Raw genomic sequence first — 17,540 nt, 5'->3', positions numbered from 1 at the left:
GTTAATAGGTGTAAGTGGTCATTAAACGCTTTGGTGATTCCAAGAAAACCACAAGAAATGGCTGGGTGAGATGATAATGTAGATCGTTAAAGAAATTTAAAATTCCTACGTAATGATGACGAGGGTATTAGTGAGAGGTGGGGGGTAAGGGAGGATTGATATTGTAAAATACTATAAGGTGTTAATTTATACATACTTTATATGCATTTTATGTAAGACCAAACACTTATAAAGGTGTGGTTGACTGATCGAGACTTCATTCAACTTTAAACAGTGGATGGAGTCGTTCAATCCCTAGGTGATGAATTCTACTTCCAATTGTTAAGTTGTTGAATTTGCTACTGATCCCCCATCAATATCCATTGGTGAGTTTTTAAAAAGATTATTTAAGATTTCTTCAATTATCTTGTTTATAAAACCGTTTGTCTTTTCACTCTTTTTGTATACATTAGTCCATACTATTTACCTTAGTCTATATAACATTAAACATACATTAACAATTTTGCACGCTTTGCTTAAGATAGGTCATATGCCAAATACAGTCTAAACAGATTAATTTGATAAATTTCCATTTACCCGCTGGGTATTCCAGTTCGGTTCCAATATTATATTTCTCCTATGAAGCAATTATGTGGAGAGCTTAGAAATTGTTTTTTTTTTTATATACAAATTAAAGCGCTAAAATGACATACATTTCCAGCAACCTTTTTTAGTTTTTAGATCAAAGGCTAGGTATAGTCACTCAATGATTACTATTAGAACAGGGAGCCCCTAATCAAATTAGTCATTGTGCGCGATGTGAAAATCATTCGGAACTCTTAATTCATGAGAGCAAAAAGTACTATAGTGCTAGTTGGGTGGCTAATCTATATCTGCGGCTATGTGGTTTTGTGCACTCGCTTTCCGATCGGGAGGTCCAGGGTTCAAGTTCTGCTCTGACTCTGAGCGGCGAATAGTGGAGTCCTTGGAAAAGGGTCTTTACTTACATTCTCTTTCAGTACTCAGGTGTAAAATGAGTTGGATACCTGGCTTTTAACAGCCTTGTCTCTGCCCTGAAAAAAAATGTAATAATCGCATAACAGGTGTTGTGTCGTGCGCTACATTTTGAGTGTTTCTGTCGGCTAGGGACCCAATAAAAAGTGCTTTGAGAAAGTTCAGAGGATTTTACCCTCTATAAATGCTCGAGGTTAGGTTCCAATATGCAGGAAGCAAATTTCAATCTTCATAAAGTTTTTATGGCAAAAATTCGAATGTTTGTATATTTACTAAACCTGGTTGTCTCCTAGTCATAAAAAAAGAATTACTTGTTTGCTCCTTCAAGATCTTGAATCTTAAATGCGATTGGTTCTGTTGTTATTTAACACTAGTTGTACACGAAAGTAGTCTCCAGAAATTATGATTATTCATTTTTTTAAACCAGTGTATTTAACAGGTACGGTAACTTTACTCGTCTGTAAAATATTGGATTTTAGAGAGAATTATTCACCGCTACTGCTGTATTCTAAATAAAAACAAGTATTTACAATTTTGGCAAGAAGGCTCATCTTTTAAATATCGATCGAATTACCATAGGCTTGATAAAAATAAGCTCTCAAATCTGGGACTTCGCTGTCAAAGATTTAAGAGTTTTTCCCAAGATGAGGGTCATTTCATTCGATAGATATTTAAAGGACGGGTTTTCTGGCAAATATATTAACTACCTAGTTGTTTTTAAAGAGTAGCCAAAATCACCATAGCCAAGAGAACGTCAATGCAATGCATGAACAAGCATCGTTATGTGTCCTTAGTATCAATATACGTTTTATCCATAGCCACATGTATTTTTTTCTAATTAATTCAATGCATGTTGAATTCATTAGTGTCAAAAAAATAAAAATAAAGACGGGGCTTTGCCTGAAGATAGGGGGAAGGTGGATGTAGGGGGGGGGGGGAGGGGGTTGTAGGCGTTTGTAATAAACTTCTATATTGTAATACTCAGCGGCGTGGCGTATTGACGGCATATGTTGGTGCCATGATTAGAAGAAAAAAAATCTTAAACAGTTAACACGACTAAGAGGAGAGAGCACATGTTAAAAACTCTCTTTTTTGGAAGGGTGGGGGGAGGGTCGATGGTTTCTACGAGTGTACAAAACTCACAAAAACAAATAATTCATGAAAACAAGCCACAACACTGAGATACAAGTCCCGTGTGAAAAGGTATTTGTAATTATTCTTTGTCAACCATTTAAAGGATTGGATTTGGTAGATAATGCAATCAATATGTGATAAATGTAAATCAAAAGAGAAAATAAACCAACCTATGACAAAAATTACTTACTTTTAAAGAAAATCTGCACGGCGATGTTTCATCTCTGCAAATCTTTTTATAATTTGTTTATTGAAATCTGGAATGGCATTTATTTCAGCTTTGTGAATTGATAGAATCATCTACGAATTTAACCGCTCCTGTTTCATTGAATTTCGCAAGAAATTTTTCACTCTTTGAAGGGTGCTAAAACAACGTTCAGGAGGTCAAGAAATACGATGGAAATGGTTAAGGTCACGATAGCCCATAGATGTCCATTATTTGTCAGTGTTTGTTGTATCTGTAAAAAGTAGACAACAAAAACAAAAGAAACGTTGTTTTTTTCTCTAAACTAACTGTGAGCCATTCATGTCTGTCATACCATGTCACTGAAAAAGAGCGTTTTCGAGATTTCCACACCTGTGTTAATTCAAAATCAGTTGGTTGGTGAGGAACTAGCCTTTTTATGTCTAATTTGTCATCTAGTGTCGATCTCCCAAACGGTCGGTGAAGTAAAGAGTCAACTTGATTCATTGCAATTCATTGTTTAACAAAACAAAACTTCAAAGTGTATCTCAAATAATGGAAATCAGTGGAATACGATTAATGATTGCACAAATAAAAGGTAGATTCAGATCTTAAAGCATCACAAAGAAAAAATCACTCCACTTAAGTACTTAAGAAATCAAAAAACACACCAAAGTATAACTGTTGACAATCTTCGCTTTCTTTCTCTGACTGACACAAATACACACGCACTACGCACAAACACACACACACACACACACACACACACACACACAGATACAAATAAACACTCATACACACGTATCCATCAACTCGGCACTACACGCAAGAAAAATGTTGGTAAATTCGTCCACAATGCTTCGTGTTGCAAAGAATTACTTTATTCAATAATCGTGAAAAAGAGGTGGGGGGAGGGGGATTTTGATATGTCATATTTTTAAGTTTTATGTTGTTTTTCTTTGCTGCTTACAAATAAACTTTACAATGATCAGTGTTTTTGACAGTTAATGTAATATTTTGGATGGCCGAAGTTACCCTAATTATGACGTAAATGGTGCAACATTGGCGCATCCCCCCAGTCCAACGGTGGAGCTCTCAGATCCTGGCACAAGTCGAGGGGTTTTTCCGCTATTTGAAGATAGTATAATTCGACCCAGTTTCTCGCTCAATCAGCTGTAGGGATACTAATGGATAGAGCATTAACTGGAGCTCGGATTGATTTGCACCACGGTGTTGATTCAGTCACCAACACACGAGTCGGCGGGTGCGTGATTCGGAGTCTTGAATAGAGTGGAGACTAAAAAGGCAGTATGTTATTGGCCAATTGGCGAAAGACAGTGGAGTTAAAATTCTCAGTTTTATTTTTAATTAAATTATGCCGTTAATGATTTTTAAAAGATTGGTGTGGTGCCTGGCACCATCGATCCAATGGCCCCACGCCACTGAGTAATACTTATTTTTAATCTTAAGGTGATGGACTGACTCAATCGTCTGGACTAAGATAATTACTTAGAAATCTAGGTGATGATTATGATGACGATGACTATAATATTGACGCTGAGGATAATGATGATGATGATGATGATGATGATGATGATGATGATGATGACGACGACGTTTTTCTTATTATTACTATTATTATTATTATTATTATTATTATTATTATTATTATTATTATTATTATTATTATTATTATTATTATTATTATTATTATTATTATTATTATTATCATTTTTATTATTGTTATTATTGTTATTGTCATTATTATTATTATTCTCATTATTAACACTCTCTATTTATCTTCGGATATGTCTTTTTTGTGTGTTTTACTCAAGAGAAAACCAATTCTCATCACATCACATATTTTGCGATCTGAAATCTCAACAATGACTTCACCATTATCTTAACTCTCACAAGCCTCGTTGATCTTCTTGCCTTGTCCACCAGGCAAGTGCTGGGTGGCTGCCTGATATTGCCTGCAACACACTCAAAAATAGATTCATTCGAATAGGTAAGTGTCCTCAGTACAGTTGATAAAAAAGAATGATACAAAGTGAAACGCTAATGGGTTATTAGAGAAGAAGAAGAAGAAGAAGAAGAAGAAGAAGAAGAAGAAGAAGAAGAAGAAGAAGAAGAAGAAGAAGAAGAAGAAGAAAAAGAAGAAGGTGAGTGAGGAGGAGGAGGAGGTAGAAGAAGTAAAATGAGGAGGAGGAGGAGGAGGAGGAGGTAGAAGAAGTAAAATGAGGAGGAGGAGGAGGAGGAGGAGGAGGTAGAAGAAGTAAAATGAGGAGGAGGAGGAGGAGGTAGAAGAAGTAAAATGAGGAGGAGGAGGAGGAGAAAAGGAGGAGGTTTATATTGCTTTTAATTTTTTGTTTGTTTTGGTTTTAAGGGTTTTACGGCGCTTGAGACACATTTAGGTCATTTCAGCTACATTAAAAAAAAAGAAAATGGTATAGCCAATAAAGTTATAGATTTATAATTGAAAGCACACGAGAAAAAGAAAGACAAAGGGGAAGAGTTCATATATGTAACAGATGTAGATTCCAGGGGCACACTTCCAGTGTACTTAGTTTGAGATCACCTAAACTTGTCATCTAAAAGACAACGGCCAGGGTAGGACAAAACTAAGTAATCGCACTCCAAGACAAAGGCAGAAAGCAACTCAGAAAATGCCCAAAATGCGCATCCCCCCCTCTCCCCCCCCCCCCCCCCCCGCCCCTTCCCCTCTACGGTTTGATCAAATTGCGCAACCCCCCCCCCCCCTCCCCTTTTAATTCCGACTTCTCCTTCTATTGAAGTTTGACCAAAGCGCACCCCTTCTATTATTACCCCCTCCCCTTCTATTTGAACACTAGAGTATTGCAGTAATGTGTTCTTTTTGTGACTGATTATAAATTTAGATAATTTTGTTACAGTCATCATTGAATATCTTCCCATTACTATTGGTTGCGCAAACCCCCAAAATAATAAACAACCTGAACCATGATTTATGATAATTCGTACCATGCCATAGGTTCCTTAATATGCATGTAGTCGTCTCTCGGGTGTAAACATTTGAAAACGAAAATAAAATAATTATGAATCGCTTATTTAACATTGATAAATACAAGGCAGGTGTATGGTGCGTGTTATAAAAATGAAATTATAGATTTACAGATGAATCACTGAACGAACGAACGAACAAACGAATGAATGAATGAATGAATGAATGAATGAATGAATGAACGAATGAATGAATGAATGAATGAATGAGGGGGTGAATGAATAAATGAATGAACGGATGAGTGAATGAGTGCATAAATAAACGAAAGAATGAATTGAAATTGAAACTTTTGGTGGCCTAAATTATAACAATGTTGCTGCTGCTGGTGCTGCTGCTGCTGCTATGATGAGGTTGATGATGATGATGATGATGATGATGATGACGACGACGATGATGATGATGATGATGATGATGATGATGATGATGATGATGATGATGATGATGACGATGATGATGACGACGACGATGATGAAGATTAGGCGAGAATTTCTCATGACATTCTCTCAATTGGAATATAAACGTTTAAGATTGGGCATAGTTTTGTGTGTTAGCACAAGTGATCTGGCGGGAATAACTGGTGCGTATTTTTCTTAATGGGGCTATGTTGTAGTCATGGGTTATGACACTCGCCTCCGGATTGGATGGACCAGGGTTCGAGTCTCACTCTGACTGGCGTATCTTTGAGTCCTTGGAAAAGACTCTGGATTCACATTCTCTCATCGTACCGAGGTCTAAATGAGCATCTAACTATATATATATATATATATATATATATATATATATATATATATATATATATATATATATATGTGTGTGTGTGTGTGTATATATACCATTCAACTATTCAGTTAAACTACAGTCTACTCCGGATAATCGCGACTCGCTTCCAACAAACGGAATTAATTCTATATAAAAGTCACTGGCTAACTGCAACAAACTTCGGTTAATCGAAAACAAGATTTCGACCCCAAACAGCGGCAAATTAAAGAAATCAATCAAACAAAATCTCAAGATTAAATACCATCTTTAGTGAAATGATGACAGGTTGAAGAATTGAGAGAGGGCAGGGTTTATTGCTATACACCCAGTAGTGTGTCACCACTCTATTATACACTAAATCATCATCATCATAGCTTGTTGCTCCAACACCGAACCCACTCCACAGATTCTGGGGATCAGACTCTTAGGTTATGGCCAGTGTCAGCTTGGCCAGACCTGCCATTCTCAAATGATGTGCTCCATCGTTTGCTCATACATCTATACAAGCTAGTCTCAGCCAGCCCCCACTTTTTCATGCTTCCAGCTGATCTCCTGAGATTTGCCCGTGCTCTATTTAGTATTACCAATTTATTCCTTGGGAGCTCAGTTCCGTAAGGCAGTTCTTCTCTCGGATCTTCAACCGCTTCATTTGCATGGTTGTCCGACACGACAAACAAACAATAAACTAAAAGCATAACAAAACGATCCAAAAAAAAATATAAAAAATTATAATTAATGATTCCATGGATGATTAAAGCCCGTATAATCTTAGAGGGAAATGGTTGCCATAACAGTGGACAGGGAAGTCATTAGGGTTAATCGCAACTTGCAACTTTGTATTGGCTATAACACGTACAGCACAATTTAGATTTAAATCCATGTGCGTGCCTAGTTATAGACTCTTGAGTCACACATCGACGAAAAGGCCGAGCTACGGGTACGAGTCTAAGATTTGAATATTGATGCTATATGTTTTGTCAAATTACTCACAACAACCGCCACCCGGGTATAACGTACCAACACACGAAACTATCTTTAACCTTGAACGTTTATAGTCTGATTAATTGATGCTATACGCTAAATTAAAATACTCAAAACATCTACCAGCGGATATAAACGTACCAACACACAAAACTATGTGTTACTTAAAAGTTTATGGTCTGATTGATAAAATTTATTGACAACTACTCATAAAACAATAACATAACCGACCTGAGTGACGTCAAATTCGTTCCTTCTATAGAAGTAGATTTACTTGTGTGTCTTGGGTGATACTTCCTCAATTAATTACTGCAAAGGATGTCAGCACGGGTTCTCCCCTCGGAGCTGCCGCCTGGGCGTGTGGAGGACGGTTTATGTTTATAAACCATCTCTTTCAAGGACATGAACATAGGATACGGATAAAAACAAACAAACAAACAAAGAAAAAAAAGGAAAACAAAATACGTTTGGGCGTTGTAAGTTCCTCATTAAATCTCTCTTTTTGTTTAATGGTGACAGTGGCTTAGCGGTACATGCCTCCCCCAATAACAACTCAAGCAATGCTGAGCTTGGTAAGTTACACGATCAGTAACAAATATCACAGTAATATCTTGACAACTTTCCTGTCTCATTTGTTGATTAATCAATTGTGTAACTGAGACGAACTGATTTTTTGATTACATGTGCTATTAAACGCCTATTGATTCTATCTTTCTGCATTAGCTACGAGGTATGTTTCAGAATTAAGTTTCCCTGTCACGTTGTACTCCCATAATATTGTGAATAACCTTGTATTTGGTATCAAATGAGACTTTATTCAATTACCTATTCAACAAAAGAACCATTAAGTTCCAGACACTTCTGCATTTGGTGTACCCAACAGTCAAAGATGGTGACCAGTGGTTGTTTGTCCAAGGCAATTATTGCATTACTCATCGCCTCTTGAACCTGGACCTCGTCTCCAAATCGTTAACTTCGCATTTCTTTTACCTAATGGAAGAGATGGAAGTCGCATGGGGCAAGATCATGTGAATAGTGCATATTGAATAGTGAACAGGGTTCCAACAATTCCCGCGAGTAGCCACCGAGAAGCTCGTCCACAACTCTTGACTTGTGAACAGGTGCAATGTTATGATACAGAATGACACTTCGTTCAAGCAAAATGGATCTTTCTTCGCATCGCTGATCTCAATTTGTCTTTAAAAACGAATCTATAATAGTTTCCATTGACAGGTTGATAAGTTGGGACAGGCCATTTCAGTACAATGCCACATGTGTCGAAAACAAAAGATGAGCATCATGTTCTTCTCACCTTGCTTTCTGAGCTACGCGAGCCTTCTGTGGTCAGATCTCTCATCTTCAACGTCAGTGACCCACCTTCTAACGGTTTGAATTTAAGGAGCATTGTGCCCCGAAGATTTACAAAGGTTTCCCTGTATTTCGACAGCAGACTTGCCGAGTTGAAAATTTTATTGACAAACCGAACATCGTAGAGTGATAAGGTTGCATCAATGTTTTGCTCTGCCATTTTCCTTTGATTACACTTGGACGAGGAGCAAAAGTACAAAAAACTTGCCATGTCACAGCTCTGACACGACAAGCAATATACATGAAATTTTTCATCAAAAGTTTAGTTCTAGGTTGCTTATTAGTGAAGATATAGAAGAGGAAAGCTTAATTTTGAAACACGCCTCGAAAGTTAAATTAATTATAGAACATATCAATGCATAACGGATCTCATTCCTCATTATCTTATTCTGTCTTATATATCTGCTTGTAAGAGAGAGCATTTTAACTCGCTATCAGATCACGACTGTATTGGGGATTGAAGTCTATAAGCGAAATACGTCCGTCAGTCTTAATAGCATATGCCTTTGACCTTATCACGCACATGGGTTTTTGACGAAAGGAGATCAAATTGATGCGACAGAGATGTTATCTTGTCAATCAAATGAACGATGCCCCTGTTGTCGCATGGATGATGCAGTATACTCTTGATATATTTACGAGTGTTGATACCTTTTCTTGATTGCAACTAATCTATCTAACATGGTGAAACCTATTTCTCATGACTGTAGTAAACGTCTTATGCACAAACACGCTCCTGAGTCATAATAAAGTCCCGTCGATCTCACCATTTTTTTTGTTTAGAGATTTAACAAATTGGGACATTTGTTGTTATCTATAAATGTTCCTGAATAACATGCGATGCGTCTAAATATGTAGTCGTGTCCGAAGTCTAGTTCAATCGGACCAATATCGCAATTTGTTTTTCAATGTTACTTCGAGCATGATCAACAAAGGTCTATTCGGTCGTATCTTTACTAAAGCCGATCAAAATTGTCTGTTTAAAATTAGATTTAACATTGCATAGTACAAAATTATCATTGAAAAATATATAAATTCGCCAATTTGTAAATAACTACTTTGTGTGGCCATTGATTTCATTTTGTCTTCATTAGTTAATTGCAAAATCTGACATGATTTAGTTTCAATTGGTAATTAGCCTGAAATAAAACTTTGTACATATAAAATATCATAACTTGTTACTAATTCTCTGCCCTAGTCTGACAAAGACAAAACACATATTTGTTTTAATTTTGAACAGATAAATTTTATTACAATTAAAATGAACCTTTTGTCAAAATCTCCAATTCCGAAAGTTCAAAATAAGGTTTTACGTTTTTCACAAATTGATGCCCAGTTAATTTATTGATCTTTATTTAAAGTAAAAATTTTCTAACCAAATTACAAAACGATTCGGCCAGAATACCTAGCGGCGTGGTCTTGTGATATGATACCCGCCTTCGAATGATGGATTTGAGTCCCGTTCTTGGCGGCGCATAGTTGAGTCCTTGGAAAAGACTATCTACTCATCTTCTCATCAGGTGTAAAATAAGTATTTGACCGATAACAGCGTTGTCTTTATTCGAATAAAATATAATAACGCCTACCAGGCGCCATACATATTAAATGTTTCTGTTGGCCAGGGACCCCTTGTAAAGCGCTCTGAGCAGGTTTAGTGGATATTGCACTATATGATTTCTCAAGATGTGTTTCAAAATTGCAATAAGGTATTAGATAATTCGCAAAATCTTGGAAAATAAAAATGTTGTCCGCTGTTTTTATCTTTCAAGTTAAATCTTTAACAGCCCATTCACTTTCGATTCAATTGATTAGAATCTTCATATGACCAGAAGGATCCAGCCTCGACTCCCATTTCGAAACTCGATTATTGTAATTCTTTGTCCACTTTGCGGCGTTAAAACAATTGCTGACATCTGGGTTATTTCAGTATTTTCAAAAATATGATTAATGTGTCCATTGAATGATAAAGGAATTTTAGGAGGGAAGTGGTGGTGGTTGGGGAAAGGGGGGGGGGGGGTTAAATGAAATGCCACAGCTTATAATTATTGTCCAAATCATACATGTTTTTTTCTTGAAACGATGGCTCATGATTTCCTTTGTATACATATCTTAGTGCTCAATAGGTCTAAACAATATTCAAGTTCGATTTCTCGAATAGACGGAACGCAACTACAGTATATCTCTTATGTAAAAACTCAAACTATGTTTGTTCACAAAATAAACTAACACAGTTTTTGTTTCTCCAAAACGAAATGCCAAATTGATCATCACAGTTTGATATGCCCTGAAGAAATAACTATTTAAAATTTGGCCACAAACTTCATATCGACCAATCAAAGTTATAATCAACCCCTCAAAAGTCTTAAACACGAGACCTAAAGAAGTATTATACTTTTTAAAAAGGTGTTAATGTCAAGTAACTGTTATCTCGCCAAAGTGTCAAAAAGGTCGTTTATTATTGCAGGACAGAGCGGTCATTTATATCCACATCTTTCAAATAGATAAGAACTTCGACTTGTTGACTGATGACTGAAAGCGATTACATTTAGTTTAATGAAGCCATCGTTTTGATACAATCATATTTTGAAATAGCTCTCAGTCCCCAACGGCAAACAAAGCAATTCACTTATTACGAGTCACTACTTCGTCACTCTTGAGTTCACAAAACGTCTGAAGTAAACCTTAATAAATTATTAGAAATAATAACATAAGCACAATCAATTAAAAATCATTTTTCTCATTCTGTCCGATTTTTAGGATCTAATTCCAGAAAAGACCGAAATAACTATGTTTTCATATGCAGTCCTCAAATGTGACAAAAATGTAACATTTCATCTTAAAAGAAAAAAGAATGAAAACGAGCCCTTACAGTGGTTGTGCAATGCATTGTCTTCTCACCATTCACCGTCCCCGATCATCAGATGCATTAATTGTCGTCTGGAGGTCGTATTAAAATCCTCTCAGAGTACACCTTTAATGGCAAATGGCGACAAACTAAAACTGAACAATGAGGACCGACACGTTTAGAATAAAGTTAATCCCAGAATTACTCAGTCTCTTTCTCACGGAGCTGCGACAAGACTTAATTCCTTACGTAACAGTGTATTAAATTGTCACATTGCATTGTGTTTGTCCCTAATTCAGCTGTCGGAACATTGTCTACAGGACGATTTTCTAAGGTCATCCACGGTTTTGCCAAGATGCGAGTTGGAAGAGGAGGGGTCTTTCAAAATGGGGTATCAGGCACAGTGCCCTAGGATTGATGAAAAGTCGACTGGGAATGATTTCAGTGACAGCCTTGGTTTTGTTGAAATGTTTTATCTATTTTGATTGGCTATCTAAAAAATGGATCTCCAAAATGACAAAGTGTCTGATAGATTCTAAGGGAGGTGCTCAACGGTGCAAAGAAATAGTGTTCGACTGTAAACATGCCTAAAATTCCTCGATTGAGAAATTGACGTCGAGAACCTACGTTATCCATTTAGGAAAATGTAGCCTATACAAGCATAATCCAACTCGTTTGTATATAGTTTCAATGGCTGTTGACCTTGTGACAATGAAACACACGGAGGGCAGTTGGAATGTTTGTGAATAAAAGAGTAAAATAATTGAATTGAATTCAGGTTTGATTAGAGTGGCAAATCAATTTTTTAAAAGGATTTTCTGTGTAGTAATTATGTTTAGAAAATTCTATAAACTAATGTAGAAATTGGTAACTGTAAAAATGAATTGATACTTTAATAAATTAAATGATACGTTCGCAAAAGGGTCCATTCTTATATTAACAGCTTATCACTGTTGTATGATTCCATCTGGTCTTCACGGGAATGACATTTATACTTATGGTCTTTGCAGATCTACTATTTTACTGATTTATACACATAAGATAAAAAAAAAGTTTGATTATACTTCATAAGTACATACCAAAAAATACGGAAACAAAGAACGAGACTTCATCATAGATCATAACCGACACCATTACGCAACGAAGGGCTATGGAGTGATGGCCAAGCCATATGTCTTGATAGGTGATGAACTCGGCAAGTTTTGATCGTTTGACTGAAGTGCAACACGGATCACAAAATCTTTGAGCAGTTTTATGACTAGCGAAGTCCGAGACTAGCCTTCTTGTAACAGACAGTCATACATTTTGGAGTTTGGTCATAAACTAAGCGTTTTGATGCACCTGTGAAACCCTAATTCGGGAAAAGAACATATAGATACAAGTTCAAGGACGATTATTTTTGGAAAAATAGGGAACATAATATAAGTAATACTTTTGAATTCTTTTACGTCATCCATTCTTACAATTGCAACAAAATAATAGTTGTCCCTCTATCAAAAGTTGTAAAAGTTGTCTTAACTGAATATAGATTTTGGACCCAATTGATGCCATGTCAAAAAAGTTTTCTTCTTTAAGATCTATAAAAAAAACTACTTTAAAACCGCTGTCATAAAATTAGAGATTTTACACTGATAAATATGTAAACAAGTTACGCACCACATAGTAAGAGATGAATTCATCGTTTTTCAAAAAGAATCTCGTGCTGACACGATAGTTCCGGCTTGTGATTATGAGTTCACATCATGCTTGTTTCCGATTAAAAACAATTCGCTTTAACTGTAAAAAACTTACCACTTATGAACTTTGCATTAAATTTTGAAGTAATTATTTATGGCATGTTATCTACATCATGACGCAATTACCAAAGACATATATGAAATCTCTAGCTTTACATCATCTGAAATAGTGATTGTATACTCAATATTGTCAAGTTAACAATGAATGCTGTTTATATAACTTTGATAAATTTTGCCTATACATGAACGTTTCACAGAGCCTTTAAAGGTTTTTAAAACACATTAGGCTCTAAAACAATTCGATACGATATTATGATACAATAAGAATTCTCGATCGGTTCCAGTCCCGTAAAGCTGCGAAAAGAAGTATTCTTGTATATATATCGATAAGCCATTGAAGAGGATGGCTATGGAATTGGAATTTTACAATCAACCATGAGAATATTGTTATCGAAATACCACAGAAAGATCACCTGTGTGGAACGACGTGGTAGGAAAAGGATCCTAGACAACTTTGATATGGATATCATCCAAAGATGTATGGAGCTGGGTGAGCGTAAACGTACATCCGACAAAATATTAAAATATTAGACGTCTGATAATTCGGGTAGAAAAATGACCATGGGTTCTGGACAGAGGATCATTGTTATTCTTGCAGGCGGTGAAGATATTGAATATTTAAATGGATGCCATGGGATTTTTTCTTCTCTGCAACATCTGGAAGGTAGATAATATCATTCTGGGTTCAATGAAAGGTGTTTGAAGACTGGCTAGATACCATTTGCTGCCTCCCTCCGAGGCTCCTCCTGTATTGTGTTGGACAACGCTACCATTCTGTGGCCCGTGATTACTTCAAGGCTCCAACTTTGACAAATACATAAGCTGACATGATTTCATGGTTTCAATCAGGCAGCACTACATATTCTGACCATTTATCAAAGGTCTAACTATACGCCTTAGTAAAAAAGAAATGAACCAGAAACAGTTTTCAAAGCAGGCTGTGTAATCGGGGAGTTTCTACACGAGGTTGCGCGACTTCCCCCATATCACTGTGAGCGCAATCCAATCGAGGTCATTGGGAAGAAGACGGAAAGATTGAGAGGAGGAACACTAAATTTACTCTCACCGACGAGGCAATAAATGATATAACAAGGAAAGACTGGGGAAAAGGCATGTTCCAACCTTCGCAAACGAGGAAAATTACATTTCATTGGATAGACTGATGCTCGGAATCTTTCCGTCGTTGTTCCATTTCTCCTTTTCAGCACCCTCGTCATCAGAATGTGATGTTTGATGCGTCCAGTATTTCTTGGTTGTTGTTGTTGTTGTTGTTATTGTTGAACATATGTACATATTTGTGGAAACACTGTATCATAAATTTATGAATTTCTACTTTTGACCAGTCTGCATAAAACTTATTTAATCCTCTTTGGCATAAACACGTGCTATTTCTCAAAATTATGTAATGAAAATAATGTTGGAAACGTTTAATGTTCACTTTCGTTTGTATTCATCAGAAATGTGTATTGATAGTTATAAAATGTAGATGTCTCATAGTTGAAAATTGCCATTCGTTGTTTCATATTAATATTGTATGTATATCGTTTAAGTTTCAATTAACCGAACATTCCATTTTAACGAATTCCTTCAAAATGGATAAGCGGAAAATTCATAATTTTGATAATGTAAATCTTCTATGAATTTCGATCCTTACATGTTATTGATTTTAATACTAACAAAAAAGTGAAAACGGAGAGGCTTCGTATGGGAACAGTATTGAGTATACGAAGCCTCTCCATTTTCACTTTTTCGTTAGTATTTTCACGATCCCCGGCTTCAGGCAGCCCCTACCGTTTTCTATTGATTTTAATATAGCTGTAATAACCGAAATCCTTTCCTGTCGTTTTAAAATTCATGAAAAAATCCTTCTTAAGAGAAATTGATTCATAGGTTCATACAATTATTGCAGGGACAGCTGAGAAAAAGAAGAAAACACAAGGAACATATAAAAAATCTGACTATAGTAAAATGCGGCGCTTTTGCTGTTGAACATTTTAAAGGCTAGGAACCAACGTTCTTAGTCATAATTTTTGCCTCTATCAGCGTCATCATTGTTATTGTCATCATCACCATCATTATTATGAAAATCAATCTCAATACATCACTTACCATTATCTATTTAAACGAGTTAATAAAAGTTGAGTAAATCTAGTTCACTGTTTTTCCAGCAAATACATGCATGTGTGTGTTCATTTGTGTGTGTTCGTGTGTGTGTATTATTGTGTGTGTATCCGTGTGTATGTGTCTATTCATATATAAACTGAATATTTTGAAATAATTCAATATTGAGATTTTGAATGTATCAATGCAGGTTTTTGTGTGTGTAATGTGTTGATGCTATGCTTTTAGACTAATAAACAACCTCATAACATCCGCTAACCGGATATAACGTCCATGGCCGACTACTATAGTTACGTCATGATGACGTCCCATCACACAAAACTATGTGTAACCTTGAAAGATTATAGTCTGATTGATAGAACATAGTGAGAACTACCCAAAAAAAATGCCTGGCTAAAAGCAATAACAAAGAGCTGAGTGACGTCACCTTCGTTCCTTCTATACATGTTCTTTTATAGATAGAACAAAGTTGACGTCAATCAGGTTTTTTAATTCTTTTTATATTTTTTTTGCCATCCAATTCTCTCCAAAACTTTCAGAAATCTGTCGGCAACCCCATACCAAAATCACGACAAAGACCTATAACCGTTGAGGTAGGACCAGTCAGTATACCCCGCGAGAGAGAAAACCTCAACCCAGATTCAATTTTCGAAAGGCAAACTGCGAAAAATTCTCATCAGACATAAATGACAGCATCAAAATCATCGACCCAGTTCCCAAAATCTATGATCAGTTCCAGAAGTTTGTATGGAGTATTGTTGTCAAAATAACAAATTACAGAATAACAAACAAACCAGGGTTGCAGCGGTGACACCCAACGATGTAGCCAATCAACTTATCAAAAATGGAATGCCAACACACAGGGAAAAGGGCAAACTTAAGGAAATGAAAAGGGAAATGGAAAAGATCGCCCAAGGAAGTGAACAGGAAGTCGATCCTATTTGCATTGAAGAATTGGAATCAACCATTGAACACTCCAAACCCGATATTACGGCTGATCTAAATGGCATCAACCCAAAAATGATAAACCATTTCGGTCCCTCAACAAAAAAGTGGTTACTAGCTCTTATCAACAACTGTGTTGAATCGTGCACAATACCAAAGCTTTGGCGACAAGCAAGAGTGATAGCACTACTTCAACTTGGAAAAGGTCCAAATAGCAAAAAGAGCTACAAACCATTATCCCTCCTCTGCATACTGTACAAAGTATGATACTAACCAGGATTTCCCAAACAGTAGAAAAACATCTGTCACCTGACCAAGCTGGTTTCGCTATGCTGTGACCAACTCCTGAACTTGACACAATACATCGAAGATATCTACGGGAACAAACAAATTACAGGGGCTGTGTTAGTGGACCTGACAGCTGCCTATGACATAGTAAATCACAGGAAATTGCTTCTAAGTGTTTGCCTTCCATTTTAAAAAAACGCCTATCAGGAAACTGAACATCTCCTGGAATGGGAACATATTTAATTGGAAACAACACATTCCCCGTGTACCTCGGTGTCACCGTATACCGCACGCTGTCCTCCTCTCGGCACATATGTATGTATATATATATATATATATATATATATATATATATATATATATATATATATATATATATATATATTATGAGTGTTGGTGGGTACTTTTTTAAAGTACGAGAGTGCTCGATAATGTTGGTTAGAGCTAATATAAAATATAAATGGGGTCACTCACTTATATGTGGCCGAAACACATCCACGTCGTCAGTCGGCATATTGTCCGTAGAGGCGATAAGAGGACAAAGAGCATTAAAGAACCGGGATCGCCAATGTCTTCCACAGTACTAGATAGTGACATTTGGTGATAGTGATGACTTCCCCAACAAAAAGGCTAAAGACTAGTGGTATGGCCTATCTCAATTTATCAAATTAATATATAAAGTATCGCTATTGGTTTTTGGTTGTATATTTTTACATTTTTGTGCATTTGCATATATATATATATATATATATATATATATATATATATATATATATATATATATATATATATATATATGTGTGTGTGTGTGTGTGTGTGTATGTATGTATACATTGTCGCCATAGATTCTCAACTTTGTGTTTATACATTTTTATACATGCCACGTCTGTAAACGAATTTCCATTTTTTGGATGAATAAAGATTATTATTATTATTATTATTATTATTATTATTATTATTATTATTATTATTATTATTATTATTATTATTATTATTATTATTATCATTATTAAAACAGTTTTTATACCCAGGAAAATCGCTTCGATTAATGATGTTCATTTAGCCAAAATAAGCACAATTTTC

The sequence above is a fragment of the Berghia stephanieae genome, chromosome 2 (genome assembly GCF_034508935.2).
Source record: "Berghia stephanieae isolate SIO BIC M18660-M18661 chromosome 2, UCSD_Bste_1.3, whole genome shotgun sequence".
Lineage (NCBI taxonomy): Eukaryota > Metazoa > Mollusca > Gastropoda > Nudibranchia > Aeolidiidae > Berghia > Berghia stephanieae.
The sequence above is the reverse complement of the archived record's forward strand: the minus strand, read 5'-3'. Positions refer to the sequence as shown.